Genomic DNA, 20,689 nt, shown 5'->3' on the forward strand with positions numbered 1-20,689 from the left:
TAGTGAACCTCTCAGGAGAGTAACAGAATATTATTCACATTCATATTATTCTGGTTTCAGCTATTGGTTTTGGACCTACAAAGGATTTTTAACAATTTGCCCAAAAACTTTTGGTACAGTATTTCTTGATTTACCATCAGACATGGAGCTAGTCTAAGATTTCAACACTAAAAACAACAAAAAAAAATTTGCTGAAAGGATTTCAAGGCCTTCTTTTCAGTCTCTCTCTTTTTTTTTTTTTTTTTTTTTTTTTTTTACTGTATCTATTCACTGTTTTATGCCCGGCAATGGCATAAAACGCTACCTTGAAATCTCTAAGTCTTAGATATGTCAAAATACATTCCGTAGAGTGTTACTACAAGAGATGTATTAATTGCAGAGTGATATCCAAACACAGATTTTCTTGAAATCTGTGAATCATAATTATAAACCTGTTGGACAAAGGATGAATTGAGTTTGCATGTTTGTATTGTTCTCAGAACTACCCTTCTAATTTGAAGGCAAGTAGTTATAGCGTCTCTAACTTGCTTATCTTAGGAGCTGAGAGTTTTACACCAGTTCTTCATCACCTTCATCCTCCTGAGCAAGGTTTCTGTGAGGTCTGTTGTTTTGTTCTTTGATCTCTAAACTTTGTATTTTTGAAACCACTGGGCTTTAGGTGGTGACTAATCAGCAGACTGTAGCAGACGAGTACAGCAGGCCACAGACCTTTGGGAGGTCTTGAGCTCACGAGCGTTTCGTTGGATTGCTTTCAAATCTCAGGGCCTCTTTGAAGTCATTAATGCAGCAGCACTAGCATGCAGCGCTGAGGTCAAGGCATGGAAAACTCTTCATTACTGGCTACAGACTTTGGCAAACGAAGTTACATGGCCTCACCTCTTTGGGCTTCTGGTACAGATGTCTGTGCGTGCTGGTCTGAAGCTGAGCTGTTAAACTGGTTAGCTCAGCTAATTAGTTACCTATACTTGAAATAGATTCAACCGCAGACAGAATGTACAGGAGGGGTGAGAGCTCGTCTTATTAGGTATGAGATCAAATATGATGAATAATATATATATTCTATATTAAATATTATATATTATATGAGAATAATATATATTATTCAATAAAACTGTTATTATATATGTTATATATATTATATAATAATATATGATATATAATGTTATATATATTATATAATAATATATGATATATAATATTATATATTATATGAGAATTATATATATATTATTCAATAAAACTGTTATTTTGCAGCCATGCCTACCTCAGGTCACCGAGAGAAAAAATTAATTTGCAAAAGTCAATGCCTCTAAAGAGGGACATAAATAATCCATGAAGTTCTTTAAATGAGTTTTTATATGTACCCAGAGAGGGAGAAAATCCAACACATAAACAGGGAACATGGAACATGAACAGGCTTCTACAAAAGAAAGTACGTAGTATGGGGATTCTGTGCTTGGTAATTCAGCTGCTGTTGTTATGTTGCCTTTCAGCAGATGGAGGTTTGCCTACATCGGATGTTTTCACTTTAAAACCTTCCACCGAATGTGTCCCTTTTACCCCATCCTTGTTGATGTGAGAGAAGGGAAAGGGTAGGGGAGCTCTCCATCTATTTTGGATTACTTCAGCCTTCACCATTTCTAGCAGATTAGATATCAACAATCACAATTCTGTTTTAGCACTTGATTAAACCCCCTGATTTTACACAGCAAAACATACTGTGGTTTCTGGTAGTCTTTTGAATAATTGCTTATCATTATCAGAGTTAAAAATTACTCTTGGACTATAATTTTTACTGACGTTTTAGCCTTTTTTTTTGCACTCCCTTGACATTCTGAGCAATAAAGGCCTCTACACAGGTATGATTGAACTGTATTTTCTTTCCCACTTACTCTGGATGAACTACAGGATAATGTAAATGCCATGTTTTCATAGTCAGGTAGTAGCTTTTTTGCCCCCAAACCAGATTCCATAGAGGGGTCTTTGGTTTATTTGTTGTTTGTTTTTTTTTTTTTCTTCGGAGATCTTGGCTTTGAATTGATGATGTTTTACATTCCTTTCTGAAATAAGATACTGTATGCATTAAACGGCAGAATAAAAAATGTGATGCTTTGATTCTGATCCAGCATATCAGTATTTACTTCTATGTCTTCAGGATTTACAGTAACGTTTTCCATCATCTAAATGAAGTTCCGATGTTTTCCTTAATTCTTGCAATAAAAAATAAGGCTTTGATAAACTAGAGGTTTTCTGCATTCTTCTCAGATGATTGGCATACATTTTGCTGTTACACAGCATTCTATTATTTTAAATGCTAGTGTTCATCTCAAAGGATTTCTAACTCTCAGACCTATCCTCAGGGTGGGTGGAGGGCAACAGAAATATAGATATGCAGATAACAATTGAGAAGAGGAAAGGTTTTGGGGGGCAAGTATACAAGAAAAAAAGTGATCCTTTTATGATTTGTTGCCAGGTCCAATATACAATTTATTTGGTTAGCTTAGATTTCCCTGTTAAAAAGTCATCAGCAAAAGGTCAATGTATATCTTTTCTCGTTAAATTTTAGGAAGAGTTTGCCTGAGCAAGCCACAGTATATAGTATTCAAATAGTAATTAATTTTTCTTCTCTTGTGGTGGATATGTCCTTTGGAGTTCTGACCTAATAGATTTTATACATATTTTGTTATCCCTATACAGATGACTTCAAAATTAAATCTTCAAACAATTCAAACACTAGTTTAATTGAAAGCAAAATTGGTTAAGATCGAAATATTTGGTAGGAAAATATTTTTAACTGACATTAATTTTCCCCAGGCATGAACACGTAGCTACCCTGCAAGGAAATCCAAGTAGGCAGCTGTAGACATGGCTTTTCCTCTTGTCCTTTCCTCTCCTTTCCTTTCTCCTCACTCCATGTTATTGAGGAGCAGGGTTCTTCAAAGCTGTCTTAAATTCCAGATTGTGTAATTATGTAAGTTTGAACAAATTCCTGGTTGTGACAAGATTCAGTTTTTGCTTCTGTGCTGTCCAGCTCTGTGCAGGAATGATAGGAGTGGAAGTAGAAGACATTAGGAAAGTTGAGTTTTCTGTCTGCTTTGTTAGGAAAGTGTTTGCTTTTTAGATTTTCCTGGGGGTGTGCCACTTGTTGGACTCCCCATATCTTCATTACTGATTCCCAGTCTTCATTTAGTTAAGCAACAAAATCTTAATGACTACCTAAAAGTCAGAATGTTTTGTCACAACCAGAGCTTGTCAGCTGTGTTTGTAATCTCCTGACTAGGTGACTACTGTATTTTCTGCAAATAGAAGACTTTAGAGAGTGCAGCAGGAGTGCATAAAAGCCATTTTCCAAGGGCTACCCAAGCTATCCACTGCTTGTGGCTACCTTGTTTTCTGTACTGCTTTTGTTTTATCAGTCCTTCTGCATCCTTGCCAAATTCCTGCATCTGAGAGGACAACGTTAAAAAGCAACAGCAACCAAAAAAACAGATAAAGTCAGAGCAGCTGAGTTATACAAAGGTTGACAAGCCAAGTTGACTCTGCTTACAATGTTTATGCTTATTTAGAGAGTAAGTAGTTCAAGTCACCAGTAACCATAGATTGACATATTGTTTTCTTTCCTCTAGAAAGCAATATACTGTCCTAGTATTTAACAGCAGCAGTTAGGAGAGCTTGGACTCAGACATGCAGGTTTAAGATTGGCCTAGCTCTGCTTCCATCTGCGTATATTCCATCAAAATTTCTAAAATCACTTCCTGATACAGTGTAATTATTTCTATAGCCTTAATTGAGGGCAGGGAAAGAGTTTATTTATATGCAGTACACTATTGTAGCTGTGACTAAGAGGCTACCCAAGGTGAGCTTTGTAAGGGAAGGGTAGTGTCTTTGCTTAGGCAAACTCCTATGATTAAAACATAGAGCAAAAAATCCCCCAAACTTTCCAGTATTTCTGTTGGTCAAATCAAAAGCTGAAATCTCTGCAAATCCTTGTCTTGTTTCTGTGGAAGCAAATTGTGTGTACTGTTTTGATCCAGCAGCTTACTACATGGGTGAGCAGTGAGGAAAATAATTTTTTTCCATTCAGCTGTCCCTTTGATTCTTTAAAGTTTTGTTTTTATTTGACAGGAAGCAAATTAGAAACACGTATTTTTTTGTGAGTACAGTACTTTGTATTGATCAGTTAATCAAAACTTCTGTGAGCACACTGACGTTTCTGAGGCACACAGAGAGCATTTTACTCTTCTTACTGGGAGGTGTATAGAAGTCAGTTGTATGTAACCTCATTGACAGTAAGAAGAAACGAAAAATTCTTCATTTCATATAATGCTTACAGTCTAGAAGTTTAACTAGTTAATATCACTATGTAAAATGTTGGGGTTTTAGTCTTATTAGTAGATTTATCTCTTCAGAGTTCACTCCAAATCCCTCCCCATACTCTCATGCAGTCTTTGCTCAACCCCACCCTGGGTGATTTTTTGCAAATGACTCAAAACCAAACTCAGAAAACACTGTCAATGTCAGTTATTTAGATCTTAAAAGTTTCTGTTTGAAAATTTTCAGCTATGTGGAGATGGTTCATGAGATGTCCAGAGGAGACTCTAGAAAAGTAAAATTCTTTTCTACTGCTTTTGTGGCTCTGTAGACCTTTAAAATTATGCTAACATGCCGTCTACAAAAATTGAGTCCCAGTACAGTATTCATACCAGGCATTTGCTGTTCCTTACAGACTGGTGTGCACTAGGATATACTGTCTAGGGCGTTTATAAAAGGAAAAACATTGATAGTTGTGAAAGCAAAATGATGTCTCAGGAATTAGCCAAATCGCTGCATAATTTGCATTCTGAAGGTGCAAGGGTAACTTATGCATTGCAAGAACAGAGAAGCAGCAGTGCTCTGTTTTTGCACAACCTCGATAGATGACGACAGTGTTTGTATTAGAGGAGAGGATGGATGGGATGGGGTTGCGATTGTGGCTGCACTTCTCAGCTCTGCTACGAACTTTCCAATATCAAGTCACTTACAACTGTGCTGAGTCTAAAGAAGTATCTTGCTTCAAGACTGTGGCCTACAGCTGCTGTGGGCTTGAATCTTTTATATGGTCAGTCAAGAGAAGTCATCAAGGCCTTACACCACTCCTTTTCAGCAGCTCTGCAAGGGCTTTTGAATCTGGTTAGCATGCTGGGTTGATTATTGCTTTCCTGTGTTTAAGCACACCAGAATAGTGTATAAATATTTGAATTATTATGTATAATATGTTTTAACTCATTTTATGATTTCGTTGTTCAGTGTGAACAGAGTTGCTGTAGAGCTTATTTTTGTCGTTTTCAACCATGTATATGTAGCAGGATTGGACAAGGCATGCTTTGATCTGGCTTGCATGCACATCAAACCACAGGCTTGGTCCAGAGGGCTTTTGTTTGTTTGTTTGATGGGGGAAGGTTTATTCTTTTAGATTTCTGTGTACATTTTTTTTAAACATTGGAATCTTTATTCTTCTCTAATGCAGCAAACAAAAATACATTAAATCCTAACCTACATATAAATTGATGTGGGTGTGAACCATCGCGATGTTGGGCTTGGGCCTGTGGGGGGAATTATTTTGTAAACAAATTTGCAAAATAGAAAAGTGAATTCCACTGAGAAGGGTAAAAGTATAATAAAGCAATTTTATTTTGCTTCAGTTTTCCTGAAACAGAATATGTGCCTGTGTGGTATTACTTTCTAAACCTAGTTTCAAGTGTAATGCTATAGAGAATGTTCATACACGTTGTCCTGAAGTGATTTATCCTTTAAATCACGGCCGTCTTACAGACTGCCTTCATCTGATCCTAAAAGTACAAATGAACTCCAAGGCTTTGATCTGGAAGGTTCAAAACTCAAAGGAGATTTTCAAGGGCTTTGAAGTTGAGCTCTAGAAGGGACAATGCACTGTGCACTTATTCACTAGGGGAGTGCTGTCATCGTACAACTAAGCCTTTGCCAGTGTAAATTCATCACAGTGTTTGATGTAGCATTGTTATATTAGTATTCATTTTGGTTTAGAGTTAGAATACAGAAAAAAAGGAGCTTCTTTTGCTGTTTGACTCCATTTGTTAATTGAGATAAATGTACATTAATTTTCTTCTGATAGAATTTTTCAGAATTAGAAAGAACTGTCTATTAGTATCACCCTTTCACCGCTAAATAAAGTTCTTAGAAACTGTTCAGAGAGATTCTTCTTTCTATCAGGAGTTTTCACTAAATAATAGCAGGCAAGAAAAATTGATGTTGACTTCAAAAAAAGTGCCTTGTGAAGGCCTTTTCCAAATTTAGAAAAAGCCCTGTGTCCTGCATTTGTGATCACGTAGTCAAAATCCTGTGTCTGAACAAGTTGTGATTAAAGCTACAGAGGCTGCGAGATTACGTGGCGTTACGGGGTGACATTTGTCGAGTCCAATGAGCAATTGATGCCTAAAATAAGGATCAGAATTCTATGATTTTCTTCTGACGTAAATGTCTGAATTAGAAATATGGGTTACAGCCCATGGAGATACAGACTGACTCGTGGCTGAGCACACCTTCACCATCAAATCAGCAGGCATTGGAGGTATGTCTGGGTCTGGAACTATGATCAGAAGCACAGAGTAGGATACCAAAACACTATGTGAGTTTCCCCAGATAATTTGATAAACACATTTTCGTTATTCTGTCAGAAACTTTGGTGTTCTAGTTGTTTGTCTGTGCCTCTTAGGCTGAGCTGTATGGTACCTCATTGGTAAGAGCGTTTGATCGAAACCACTAAGCTCATATCTTTTGTGACCTGAACCGGATTAAAATTGAAGCTTTTGGAGATGAAAGGCTTGTAGGTTTATCTTTTCCAATACCTATCCCAAAAGAACTGCAAACTTCTTTCTGTAATTTAATGGTCCTTTTGTTGTAAACGAGTATTATGAGACTGGGGATAATAACATGCTGTGACTGGCGGTTTCAATAAAGAGAGGATTATGATGATGAGGCTTTTTTTTTCCGCATCTCTCTCTCTGTGCTTGTCAATAACAATTTGGTTATTGTCCTTTTGTCAATAGCTAAAAGTTACCTCTTCTCCAGCATTTTGTAGCTAGGAAGCACTCATTTTATGAAAATAATAGATTTTTTTTTTTCTCCATTCATCAAACAATTAAAAAACTTGCGTAGACTATCTCAGTGGTCACTATTCCTTAATATGGAACAATTTCCCAGTCTTCTTAGCGTGCATTTTTTTCCCGAGGCTTGTGTGTTCTTCCTTTCAGAATTTCTGCTTGCTCACAGGTACATTATAGCCCAACAGGTCAAATTTAATCATTCCGTTCCCATTGGATAAAGACTTGTATCGTAGCCACCATCTTCCTACCTGATAAGTGGACTGGATCCTTGGCTTTCTCCTCTGCCACTGAACTTACTTGGAGCAATGGGTTGTCAGTCCTCATCAGAAAATATAAGTGCTTTTGGGGGTGCCTATGGAGCATTATCCTATCATTTCAGGGACATATGAAAGTCTAGGAGGAATAAGAATATTCCACATCTGGTATTTCACAGAATCGCAGAATAGTAGGGGTTGGCAGGGACCTGTGGGTCATCTAGTCCAACCCTCCTGCCGAAGCAGGGTCACCTACAGCAAGCTGCACAGGACCTTGTCCAGGCGGGTCTTGAATATCTCCAGAGAAGGAGACTCCACAGCCTCCCTGGGCAGCCTGGGCCAGGGCTCCGTCACCCTCAGAGGGAAGAAGTTCTTCCTCATGTTCAGACGGAACTTCCTGTGCTTCAGTTTGTGCCCATTGCCCCTTGTCCTGTCACTGGGCACCATTTCATACCCCTTTTGCAGCTTTCCTTACCTGTGAGGCAGAATGAGTGAATTTTAAAGCTTATTGGCAACTGCCTTACCTGCAATTCCTTTTGCATCTTATGACAATAACCCAACGAGCGTACATGGATGTGATCTGTGTAATGAGATTAACGAATTAGCTGTGAGTCAACAGGTGCTTAAGAATGATAATTCTTAAAAAATTTTGACATGATTGTTTGGAGGCCTAAGAAACATGCTGACCCAGAGAGAGTGCAGTCAATGACATTGCAGATTTAACCAGTCCCATGCCTCGTGTCGGTCTGTGGGATCCTCAGCCTGTAAGAAAAGCTGTTTCTGCATTGGCTTTTCAGTTCCGTTCAGGAGTGCAGTTTGAACTGCCCCCGTTTACTGCACTTCGGTATGTATTGTGCAGCACTGTCCAAGCATGCAGATGGATTTATTTTGATGAAGTTAAACAAGAAGATGCATCCTAGGTGTGAACAGACCTTTAGACCACAAGTCTAGACTAGATCTAGCCAGAGGTAAAAACCTGACACGCACAGAGTATACATGTCAGTTCCTTAGCAGAAAATCTCTTTACAGATCTAACTTTTTTTTGCTGCCCTGCTTGCTAATGTAAATATAGCCCAAGTGTAGCAAGGCAGAATACTTTTCCTAAAGCATTCATCACTGGAAGTGATTGGATATTCAGTTTAAACCATTTGTGACCAGAAGGGTAGCTGAACACTTGTAATGCTGAAGGAGAGCATACAGAAATGTTTACCTCAGCATTTCTTAGGACATTAATGCTACTTGGAACACAAAACAGGACATTGTGCCAGATGAGGAACACTGGTGTAAAAGGTAACATTGTTACAAAAAAGTTACTTGATGCATATTATATTATTGTAGCAGTCGTTAATTAAGCCTGGGAAATGTCTGTCTATGCTAATCCACATACTTTGCGTCCTGAATAGCGTTGGTCACTATTTTTACGTGGTTGATGACAGTCTAATGATCAGTGGTGTTGCATGGATGGAAATTTTGTTTTGCTTCAGTCTACCTACTACATTCCATCACCACTGCAGCTTGACATTTTAGTCTAATACCAATTTTGATATGTAGCAAAAAATAGCTGTCCAAAAGTTCCTCCTTGTGCTAATTCAGTAACTAAGAAAAATGTAACTGTGTGAGTAAACATAGAGAATGTTATTGTCACAGGTGATTGCTATGTGATATTTAATATATGATGCTTACACATATAGCTGCGTGTGTGTATTTCAAAACGAAGCTTACGTGTCCTCCTACATTGCACTACAAGCCATTTTTTTCTTTTTAAGGCAGTTTCTAAATTTCATAACTTTCCTATCAATAACAGAGTTTAGCAATATGAAAATTATTTCCTGTTGGTCTGGAATGCTGGAAATATATCAAAGCAGATGTCCTTCATTTGTCATTGTGTCTAAGTGCAGATTATTCTAATGCGGGATGAATGAAGAGAGTGTTTAGGCCTCATTTTCTAGGGCACTGGCATAATTTAACCTTCCAGCTGCTATGCAGTTTCTCTCTGGCTCTTCCCAAACCAAGGAAAGGCTACAGTGAGGAGATGTGATCAGGCTGCATGTGGATAACGAGCTATGCTGTCTCTTCCCCATCCATCCAGCTCCACGCTGTGGGAACAGTCCTTCATCATGAGATCTGACACAGGGATGCTTAAACTGGATGGGAGAGAGGGCTCATCCTTGCCCTGCTGCCCCTCCTATCAATGCTATACCCAGCCCCTAGCTGCATTCTGAATCTGCAGGGATATTGTCACCACAAAACTTTTTTATTCTGCATGATCCTAGGACATGCAGACTGGATGCATATGCTGGCTGCAGACACTTCCATGTTGGAGAGAGAGACAGGGTAAAAGAAAAATCACCAGTTTACTGACGATTTTTTCCAGAAAATTTTGTTGTCACCTCTATTATACTCCTACATTTTCTCTTTACCTATTTTTCATTTTTCACTATAAATTCTGTTATATAATTTCATCTTTAAATTAATATTAGTATTTTTGTTACTCTGACCGTAATATAGTCTTTATAAAAGTTTTGGTATCTGTCCTCTATATACGTACTGGCCCAGAAGAAGGGATGCTTATGGTTTTGTTCTCCCGTGGGTGTAGCAGTTGTGAGTCAAGGGAGTCAGAACCGTCTTTAAACTATAAAGAGATCACTACAGGTCATCACTGTGGCTTAAAGTAGATATACTGTAGTATTCTGCCAGGTTATTCATTTGTCCCTCGTAGGAAAAGAAAGACAATCTGAGAAAAATGAGAAGGTTTGTATTGTATCCAAGGAAGCTGACTGGTGATTTGGGAATGAATGTAGTGAATTGGAAGGAAATTAGATAAAGTGTTAACTGTGCAGTTGTCTAATCCGAGTGAAAACAGATACAGAGTGGTGTGTTAGGGGACCTAATATATGCTTACAAATATCTCAAGGGTGAGTGTCAGGAGGACGGGGCCAGACTCTTTTCAGTGGTGCCCAGCGACAGGACAAGGGGCAATGGGCACAAACTGAAGCAGAGGAAGTTCTGTCTGAACATGAGGAAGAACTTCTTCCCTCTGAGGGTGACGGAGCCCTGGCACAGGCTGCCCAGGGAGGTTGTGGAGTCTCCTTCTCTGGAGATATTCCAGACCCGCCTGGACGCGGTGCTGTGCAGCCTGCTGTGGGTGACCCTGCTTGGGAAGGGTTTGGAGTGGGTGACCCACAGAGGTCCCTGCCAACCCCCAACATTCTGTGATTCTGTGTTGTGGGGGTGGATTGGTGTGCAATGTTTGCCTGAAGCGTGCATGTCAGGTGTACTATCAGTGTGTATAGGTAATCAGACTATCGTATCAGTGATTATGAAAGCCTAAAATGTGTATTAGAACATATAATGAAACCTCTCAGTGTATTTCCTAAAGTTAATGAAGTTTGTGCAGTTGTTCTGTTCAGAGGCTGGCATGTGTGTAAGCTGTATGGAAAAAGAAGGTAAAGCATTTGTAGAAATCAGTGTTCAGTTTAAAGTTGTTTTTTTCTTTTGGATAGCAAATGTTCTGTGCTTGCATATTAGCTTGCCAGAGGTTAAGTCCTAAAGGCTGGAAAGACTGTTAGAACGTTTAGTTTGGTGTAAAAGGTAACCTTTACTTTGCAATAAGGCTCAGCTATCTCAACCAAAGGTTGGGTGCAATTGCACTGGTATGTTCCTTCCCTCCCAGTCCCCCAAGGATTTTTCCTGGATGGTGCCTGCATGTGGAGTTAATTATACTGATGTGAAGTAATGACAGTATTGATGTTCTCCTTGAAGCATGGAGAATTATTTCTAATCTTTACCATTTTTTCACATTTCGAGGCACGAATCACATCTACAGAGTTGTACTTGTGATGTCCATCAAAGGTCAAGGTCTGCTAATTACCACTTCAGGATAGAGTTTAATTCTCAATATCTTCCAAAAGAAATTGCAGTCAGGTTCCGTAACTCTTTAGGTTTCCTATGACAGCAGAACAATCTGTGTGAGTAAACAGAAGGCTTGGAGATTCCTATTCATGCATGGAATTATTCTCAATAAACTTCTCCTGAATAACCTCCCTTTGCAGGCACTCTTATTTTCAGCTTACTACTGCTTTTATTCTGTGAGTGAATTCAGGAAATCTTTGCCATTTTACTGTAAAATAATTAATTAAATCAAGTGCAAAACAGATTCCTCTGTGCTAAATTAACATTCCTTAAGAAGTGTATATAATGTTTTGATGTTTCACGCCTCACTCAGGCAATACAGTTCGGTTTCTGAATGTGAAAGGCTGAGCTAGATTTTTAATTTACTAGTTTAACTTGGAAGTTGCTTTCCAACATGAAGTGTGGAAGTGTTTCCATATGTAACTCACCAGCTTTTAGATATCAATGGAACATTTTTCACTAACTTACGTGAATAAATCCAGAAAGAATCTTAGTGTTATAATAAAGGATTTATGTTTCTAATCCGTTTGAATAGTAGTTTTACAACAATGTGTCATATAAGATTGTTGACGTTAATTCCTGAAGCGAAAGTAAATAAACTAAAGCCAACACAAACAAATAACTTTAGTATATTTTACTAAAGAAGTGGTTATTCAGAATCTCTCTTTTCTTTTTTTTTTTTTAATAGAATCTGTTCTTCGTTAAACCAGAAACCCATTTTTGCTTGATTTTTAAAATGATTGCTACTAAATACTTATTTCGAGAATACGATTTAGGCCTCTGTCCTGATTAGGTCCCAATTCAGAAATCAGATTTATGCATTTAAATTTTACTTGGAGTTATGGTAAGAAAATATATTTTCTTGGGTTGAGCTTTGTTGTATGATCAAATTATTCTCACAAATGACCCACTACTGTACATGTGATTTAACATGTTCTGACTACAGGTTGCACACATAGGCTCTTACATATCAAAACCCTCTTCCAATTTTTTAATCAGCTGCTTGAGAAGGAAGCTGGAAAACATCAGGAAACTCTGGATTTTTTCCTTCTGAGATGCTCTGTTTCCTCCCTCTTGCCCTCCTCTACTTCAGAGTAATAGATTTTCTGAAGTAACAACAGATGCGTTGTAACAAAATATTTCAAATACTAACAAGTCAAGCTTGAAATAGCCTATTGAGAGTTTAAAACATAAGCAAATTACTGATAAGTGACTGAATAGAAATGTCCTGTAATAATTAATTCTATTACATTGTATTTGATGCACTGTGTGTGGTTGAAGTTGTATTTACATTATTTTATGGTAAGCAAATACAGTGACTAAAATAAAGTAAGTAAAATAAAATTGCTGTCTAAGCCAAGATAGTCACAAATGTTTCAATATTTTGCTTGCTTTAATTATAGAGTTTTTAACTTGAGGTGCCTAATAAGAGTCTTGTTTTCAGAAAGCTGTGGGTGTCCATGCTTTGAAATTGTAAGCTCTATCAAAATTAGTTTGCCAAAAATTACATACGCGTCCAGAACGACCATGCTATTGTCAATGTTGTCATTAGTACACTGAAGTGTATGAAGTTTTGACAAACAATGTGCTTTGAATCATTCAACATATCACCTGTGTTTACGAGGCACCTCATTGCCAAGCTTAAAGTAGGCTCTTTTTTAGGTTGGGATTGCTGGTGGCTAGCAGGGAGCTAGAGAGTGGCTCATTTTTTTCTGTGCCAAACTGGGTCTGCTTTAGAATTTTTGCGATTTCTTGGAAATTTTCCGATTTCCACTTAGGCACATCATCAAAATTTACCTGCTTTCAGTTGAGTTTATTCCTTTTCAGTTCTGCTTGGCTAAAGTGATATCAGTTGTTGCAGCTAGTTTTGTTTTTACACAGGTTGTAATTTTCAAGTACACATGAGTACAGGTGAACACACACACACACATGCAGTAGACTTGAGTTGTAAAACACTATTGGAGAGCATTCAAGCTATAATTCTTGGCCTTCCACTGTCCTGCTGTGTCAGATCAACGTTTCGGTGCCTGTGTGCGCTAAGATTTCTCAGTCTTGATATTAGTGATCAATAGTGAATAACTAGTGACTGATATCTTGATGTTAGTGTTTGTGCCCGCAGCCCTTTAAGCAAGTTTCCTAGAGTTAGAGACTTCATGTGTTACACCTTTCAAAAGTCGGCCCTACAGCCTAAAGTTTCTTTGGTTCTTTGGGGTCAATGCCGAATCTCAAGGTAACACACAACTTTTCTGAGAAGTTTCTTGCATGGGATGTTAACCTTCTGGCTTGTAGTTTGCTAGTTCAGAAAACAGGTGATGGAAAGCAGCGTATTGCATACTTACTCCCAGAAATATGTGTACTTTCCATAGATTCAAACCCAACATTGTTCTTGACTCAATGGAAATGTCTAAATCTAGACAAAAAATAACTCGTGTTCTTCCCTTTAGTGGTTTTGTCACCAGTCTAGAGCCTTTTTAAGTGGATTCAGGTTTTTGAGGATTTCCAGCATTGTTGTCCTGAAGGCTGTAGCTTGTTCTGTGCATTGTTGAATCTTCCCAGCTCGTCGTGTTTTCTTGCAGTTGGAGTGGCTCTGCAGTCACACCAGTAACTGGTACACCAAAAACTGGTTGTTTCTTCCCCTCTCCTCTCCTGAGGTTCTTGTGTGGCCCAAGGAATTTGTTTCTGAATCCATTCTCTGTCCCACCACTCCCCCTTTGAAAAAGTTTTGTCTCCAATTGACAACTATCGTTGGTATCTAATTTAGGCTCCCTGTTGCTACAGGTCAAAATATGCTAGGCTGCTACCGAGTGAAGCGATCTTGTCCTGGCCCTATCTCTTAGTCCCTGTTCTTTTCCTGAAGTTGACTGTAATACTCGTGCAGCCATCCGGTGAACCCCGATCACGGAACGGATACAACTGAAAAGTCACTCAACAAAAAAAATATAAGCCAATCAGTTTTCAGTCTTATTTCAATAATAACTTTGCAATATTAACCAATATGTATAAATGGTACAGAGGCAGATTACATAGCTCATCAGAAATGGACACAAAATGGATATTTTTTCCAAACACTGATTTCCTTTCTAGTTTGCAGTGAGCTAAAGGTTTGATGTTACAGTTATTTGGCTAAGGGGGGAATTTATCCATTTGGCTGTTAGGACCAATAAGAATAAATAAGACACTTAAAATTTATCTTGTTTTTACGTTATTTTACTCTCACGTGAATGATACACGCATGGATCTTTTCATGGCTAATATTTGTATTATAGCTAACAGAGCTGTTGCTATATGCAGTATTGAAGAGACATGGAAAATAACATTATTTCAGTGACTCAAAAAGTGCATAGTTTTTTTTTTTATGACTGACTTACGCTAGTGAAAGAGAGATGAAAAAACATGTATATGCAACTTCTCTTTTGGTGTGCAGCTCTTCCTTCATTTCTTCTACATGTTTTTCTGTTCATTATTTGCGTAAACTAGAGTTCTTAACTTCACAAGGGGTTTGTACCGTCACCTTTTCATATAAGCACTGTCACTGAAATAAAAGTAAAAACATTCAAATTATAAACTTGTAAACAAAACAGTATTACTGTTTTCAACCAATTCTGTGAAAGTCAAGTACTTGCTTGAACTTTTATATTAAATATGTGCTATCTTGAAATGCTACATATTTCACTATGGTAATAGGTATGTCTTTTAATTAGAAACTTTAGGGTTCTGAATTTTCATGTATAAGAATACATTTCCATGGAAGCCCCGCTTACAGTTGCTTTTTGGTAGGATATTTATTATAGTTTAAAATAGAGCAACAAATTCTCTGTTGCCATCACTACCAAATTTGCCAACATGCAGGTTCATCTAACCATCTGCAAAAAAAGTTAAAATGTGTTAATATCAAATTGCAATGAAATGTCTGGGGTTTGTATTACTATCACTTTTATTTTTACGGTAGTACTTAAAAAAACCTAGATTTCAGGTTTCATTTTGTCTCAGTAAAGTAGTTAATTGCCTCTTTTATCTAACCTAAGTTTAGCATCTCTAAATCGTTGCCAAATAAGAATTTCTGTAATATATTTTGGCAAGACAGAAATAGGAAAATGCAGTCTGCTACAAAGATATAGTATTGGTTGATAAAGCATTATCTACGGTAGCCTTAATAATAAAGGTTAAAACATTGACTGAGAAGTTATTAAACAATTTAAGCATTCTCCTCTTTGGAGTAGTTTTAGTCCATTACATTTCATGTATAGTTAATTTATCCCATTCAGCCTGCATTAAAATGTCAGTTTTACGCTGAATTCTGAGGTCATGGTTATGTGTGACCTTCTCGGAAAACAACAATGGAAATGATTCAGGATAAACAAGTGTGGAAAATGCTGTTGAGTGGATTTTCAGTAGATTTTATGACTTTATGAATGTATAGCGCTATCCATTTAAAAGAACTGTTGTTAAGTCTGCGAGACTGGAAATTTGATATTGTATTCCTGGCATTACATTGTTTGGCAATTCCTTGACTTTTCTGGTGAGTTTTTCAAAAGATTACATTGTAAAGTGGTTTTGAAAAGTGTGAAAAGTTCCCCACACATTGTCATTCTGTTTGGATGTGAATCACTAGCCACGCCAAGCTATTCTTCTCCCACTTAGAAGCTGAATACAGAATATGCATCACATAAAAATGAGACACATTTTTTGGTGAGTGTCTTCTCCTGTAACTTAAAAAGAGGGCATTAAAGTTTGCTATCAAACATGTGGTGTTGTAGAGGAAAAATGAAGATCCTAGAAGATTTTAAAACGAGCCGACAGCCGCTGATGTGGTGTGTAGGGGAGGGGAGGAGAGTGTGGGGCAAGAAGCTAAAACCAAGAGCCATTAATCATGCACTGGACTTCAGAGAAATTTTTTTTTTTGCAAGTAAAGCTAGCTCTACAGTAAACCAGCCGCAGAAACAAGTTTAAAGTCCGTGAAGACCGAGACCTACAAATCTGCCTCTGTCCCATAGGGTCAAAGGGCAATTCTCCTGCAGACAGAGCTGCAGACAGTCCCATAAATGCAGGACTGTTGCCATGACACAGGAAGATTGTCATACAGAGCAGGACGGCAAATGAGTGAAACTTCCTTCAAGTGTACACAAGGGAGCAGGGAAGAAAAGCTTCAAGCGGAGAAGTGTTCTTTCTGAAAGCACATGCATCTGAGACACTTGTTCACAGTAATTTTTCAAAGCAGTATCTCAGATTGTGTTATCTGGCCTGCTAAATGATGTGGCTTGAAGAATTTAACAAATTGATAGGGATTCTGCTATTGGCCTGTGAAGACAGGCACAGAAGTTTGGTTACATCGATACAATTCCACTTTCAAGAACAGAGAATAAATTAGTTACCAGTAGGACCAGCAGATAAATATTTGATAATATTTAGATTCATGATTTTTTGCATTGAATTTACGCTAATAATTGTACTAAGGCACATTCCACTGGTCCTGTTTAAGAGTAGTGATAGTCTCTGTAGGCAGTGATTGAAACGTACCTGATTTTCTTTATATTTTAAGCAGAATGTAATAAGCACTTGTTTCATGTTATCATTTTTGGAGGTGATAATAGCTTTTAGAGTTGATTCTCAAATTTTTTGTGTGATCAATTTGGAACTCATAAATTAAATGTTATAACAAATGTCAATATATAGATTCTCTTGCCCCCACTCAGTACCAGGCATATTTTAGTTTAGATTGAGAAAAACTAAAAATAGTTAGGCAACAGATAAACTAGCTATGCTCACAGTGGGAACCATCAACAGTGGAGGTGTGTGTGTGAACCAACACATGAAACATATTAGGGAAGAATGGTTTATGGACAGTTGTATCAGTCTTGCCTAAATGTGTTATATAGAGATAGATTAAATAAACTGTTAGAGGGCCAAGCCTTCCACATAAGTCTAATGAAATATGAACATGTTTTAGCAGGTTGTCAGCTGATTGAGATTTAATTCCAATGGAACAGTTGCATATGGAGCAAACATCAGCCCATGTTTCAGCTAAATGCTCTTCCTGCTGCTGGCACATCCAAATGAACCCATTTTTCAGGGAAACCACACAGTGAAGGCTTGGCTGCCTAGCATGCTGCACCATTGCATTCTTGTCACCCATAGCTTGGTGTTCTCCCTCTCAAGAGTGCACACTTGATTTGCCTATGGATGATGCAGGCAGTGGAAAGGACATTCCTCTTCTTTGAGTTTCAAAATAGCCCTTTGTCATAGGCTCAAACTTATTAAGAACCTTGTTATTCAGGAAGCTAGGTATGGTCCTAAAGGATCAGACCAAAGGCCCCAATAGCCCAGGATGCTGTCTCCAAGTGTGACTAGGTAATAGCCTCTGGGAAAACTAAGAAGGAAAGAGAACAAAAAGTTATCCTTCCCTCCATACTGCTTCTGCCATCAGCAATTTATAGCTCATGGCCTGAAACAGAGTTTGTGTCTAGGTAATAATGTTTGATGTTACTAATAGAGCCATTTTCTGAAATTTGCCCTTTTTGTTCCATTTCTGTTTGGACCCTCGCAAAACATTCCTCGCAGTGACTTCCACAGTCCTGCTGAACCATTGCTTGACAATTTTGCCGACTGCTCCTTGATCCTGTCATGTACACTGAATAGACGTTGCTGCCCTGCTTTCTCAAGACTGTCTGTGATTTTATATACACCTATCATATACCCCTCATAATATTTCCTTCCAGGTAAGAAAGCACAGTGGTTTTCTAGTCTCTGTTTTTACTTTTTGTACACAATTTCCATTACCCATTATCACCCTTATCTTGCCACTCAGTTCCTGTTCTAGTTCTTCTACGTTCTTCTGACATAATTTGGAATTACGTATCAGTTCATTGAAGATCTTGTGACAGGATCACAAGATCTCCAGTTTAAATACTGTCTCAAAATATTCAGAGTCTGTTTCCTTCAGCACCTTTATTTCCTGTATTTTTATTTTAGAAATAAAAAGCCAGGTAGATTATTGTTCTCCAACTCCAACATTCAGTGATGTTCCTCTTCTTGTATGTTGAAAGTGTAGCTTTCTGTGTGATCCACAGTCAGGGCAGGAAGGAAGGTTTTATTTGTAAGTGAGTGTACACTCCTGTATCATGTTCCCATAAATTCAAAAATTCTTACATGAAAACAGTATAGTGCCTGTTGCCATCATTAGTTATGCTTTGTAGCAGACGTAATTCAAATCAGATTTTTGTGAAAGAAGTGGAGAGTTGTCAGGTGGATTCAGGGAGGGGAGGATATGCTGCTTTGCTTTATATCGTGTATGATATAAAAAAAACCAACCCAACAAATATATATTGACGTGGGAAGATTTAAAGAGTAATACATGATCTTGGAGTGAACAGTGTTTTAAGGTTAGTATAAGAATAGTATATTTTTCTAGACACGGAGTGGAAGATAGTTTTGTATTTGACTTTTATAGATACTTCTTTTACATTGAAGTAACAGATTTCGGAAGATGAAAGACCTTCAAAACTCTGTGACTTTCAAAGGGTAGCTGGATGACAAGGACGTGTGTTCTCAGTGTTGAGCAGTGCTTCATTTGCAGTGCTGTGGTTTATATTTCACAGTAGCACTTTTTGATTTCTAACGTCTGTGGTTTCTCGATATAGAGGTTCTGTCTGATTTCTGCTAGGTCACCTGAGGCCAGTAGTGAAATACTAATTTCTCACTTCTCAGTAGAGAGAAAACAATCCTAACCATCCCACTTTGGGAAGACAGAACGTACCAGATCAAAAATCTCTAAAATTCCCATCTGCTACATTCTTCAACTCTAAAGGAATAAGTTGCACCCAGCTTTGTATCTTAGCTTACTATAAACAGTGTTTAGAACTAAAAGGCTGGTATAACATGACAAATGTGTTAGATGAAATAGGAGTCTTCTCAGACATATCAACTTACCTGCACTTCAGGAATTACCAGCCAGAATTCCTTCTGTGTTTTAAGAGGTTTTCCTTCTGCAACAGTTCTCAAGAACCAAATCTATTTTGAAATTCTGTCTCTGAATGCAAGCAAATGGGAAAAACTGAGCCAAGAAGAAAACTCAACAAAAAGAGAAAATGGCTGTTGATGATTTTACTATCAGTTCAGCATATGTCCTAGAAGGAAAGCAGACAACATAAGAAAATCTTTTATTTGGTCTGAGCAGGTTTGTGAATAGAACATAGGCTTTTATTGGAAACAAAAATACAATATAGTGGAATGTAATGTTTTAGTGGTGTTTTCCAAAGTCTAACTCTTCTTAACTACCTGGTTGTCGTGTATACATTTCTAAAAGGGTAATAGTCCAGCAATAAGATGTAACTGCAGTTTTGCAAGTACTTAAGCATTATGATTTAATTCCCATGTCACCTGATGGTGTCTCTTAATTGAAAACATTACTGCATCAGAGCTATACCACCTGTTGAGATTAGTTAAAGCTGAAGCCTGTGGCCTCTGTCATTGTAGCAGGGCTTATGATGCTGGACGACTTTTGGGGAGGAAGGGATGTTCTGGTTTTGATGGAAATTCTCATCTTTCTTACCAGTCTTTTTGAATAAATGCACCTTGAGATTATTAAGGCTTTTTTTCCCTTTCCTTTTGTGTTTTTAAAAAAGCTGGGGCGTGTGGCTCTTTGTCCTGCTTAACACTTGTGTTTGAGAGACAAATAGTCTAGGTCAGGAGGGGATGAGTGCAGAGGACTACTGAAGGTTTGAAGAACTGAAAGTTTGCTCAAAATGTAATAACTTTGGGTGGTCTTGTCTGGATGACACATGGGAATAAGCATTTGAAATGCAACTCATTTTCAAATCAATAAAAAGGGAAAGAAGGTGGCTCCACTTTAGAAGTATTCTCAAGTTTTTCAATTTCAAAAGCAGCAGACAAGATTTTAATTTGCAGCAGATTCCTGTTCATAAGAACACCAGTCCAACACAGAGTGTTCTGAGAGAAGGCTAAGTGTCTTAAAATAGTTAATTTTACAAAATAATACTTTTCCCTGTCCTTTTCCAGGTTCTTCTTCCTCCTTTTTCATTTACTGAATAACGAATGAAGGCTCTTGGAAATTTCTGCATATATGGAATAGAATATTTTCTATCAGTTTATAGACATTCCTCTTTGTATTTTGCAACAAGAATCTTTACTTTTTTAACTGCATTTAGATGCAGGAAAATCGAAAGTAAAGTTTATCTAAACAATTTTATTTTACTACATTGTTAGTTTTACTGAGGACATGAAAAATATGATGGTAATGAGCTAATATAATGCAGAAAGTCAGTTTCCAGTGAACTAAGTAGACATTGTATACAGAACATTGGAAAATGGAATATATTGCGAATAGAGCATCTCCCTCGAAGGACAGTGTCATTGCATTGTTGGTGAAAAAATTGCTGTTTTTTC

The 20,689-nt window shown here is 37.7% G+C and overlaps 1 protein-coding gene across 1 annotated transcript in view; it reads left to right on the forward strand.

The window, feature by feature from the left end:
* LOC104335004 (potassium voltage-gated channel subfamily KQT member 1) overlaps positions 1–20,689 on the forward strand; it is a 501,768-nt gene that overhangs the window by 143,460 nt on the left and 337,619 nt on the right. The gene's annotated exons all lie outside the window — the stretch shown is intronic.

Source organism: Opisthocomus hoazin, chromosome 1 (assembly GCF_030867145.1).
Source record: "Opisthocomus hoazin isolate bOpiHoa1 chromosome 1, bOpiHoa1.hap1, whole genome shotgun sequence".
NCBI classification, from domain to species: Eukaryota; Metazoa; Chordata; class Aves; order Opisthocomiformes; family Opisthocomidae; genus Opisthocomus; species Opisthocomus hoazin.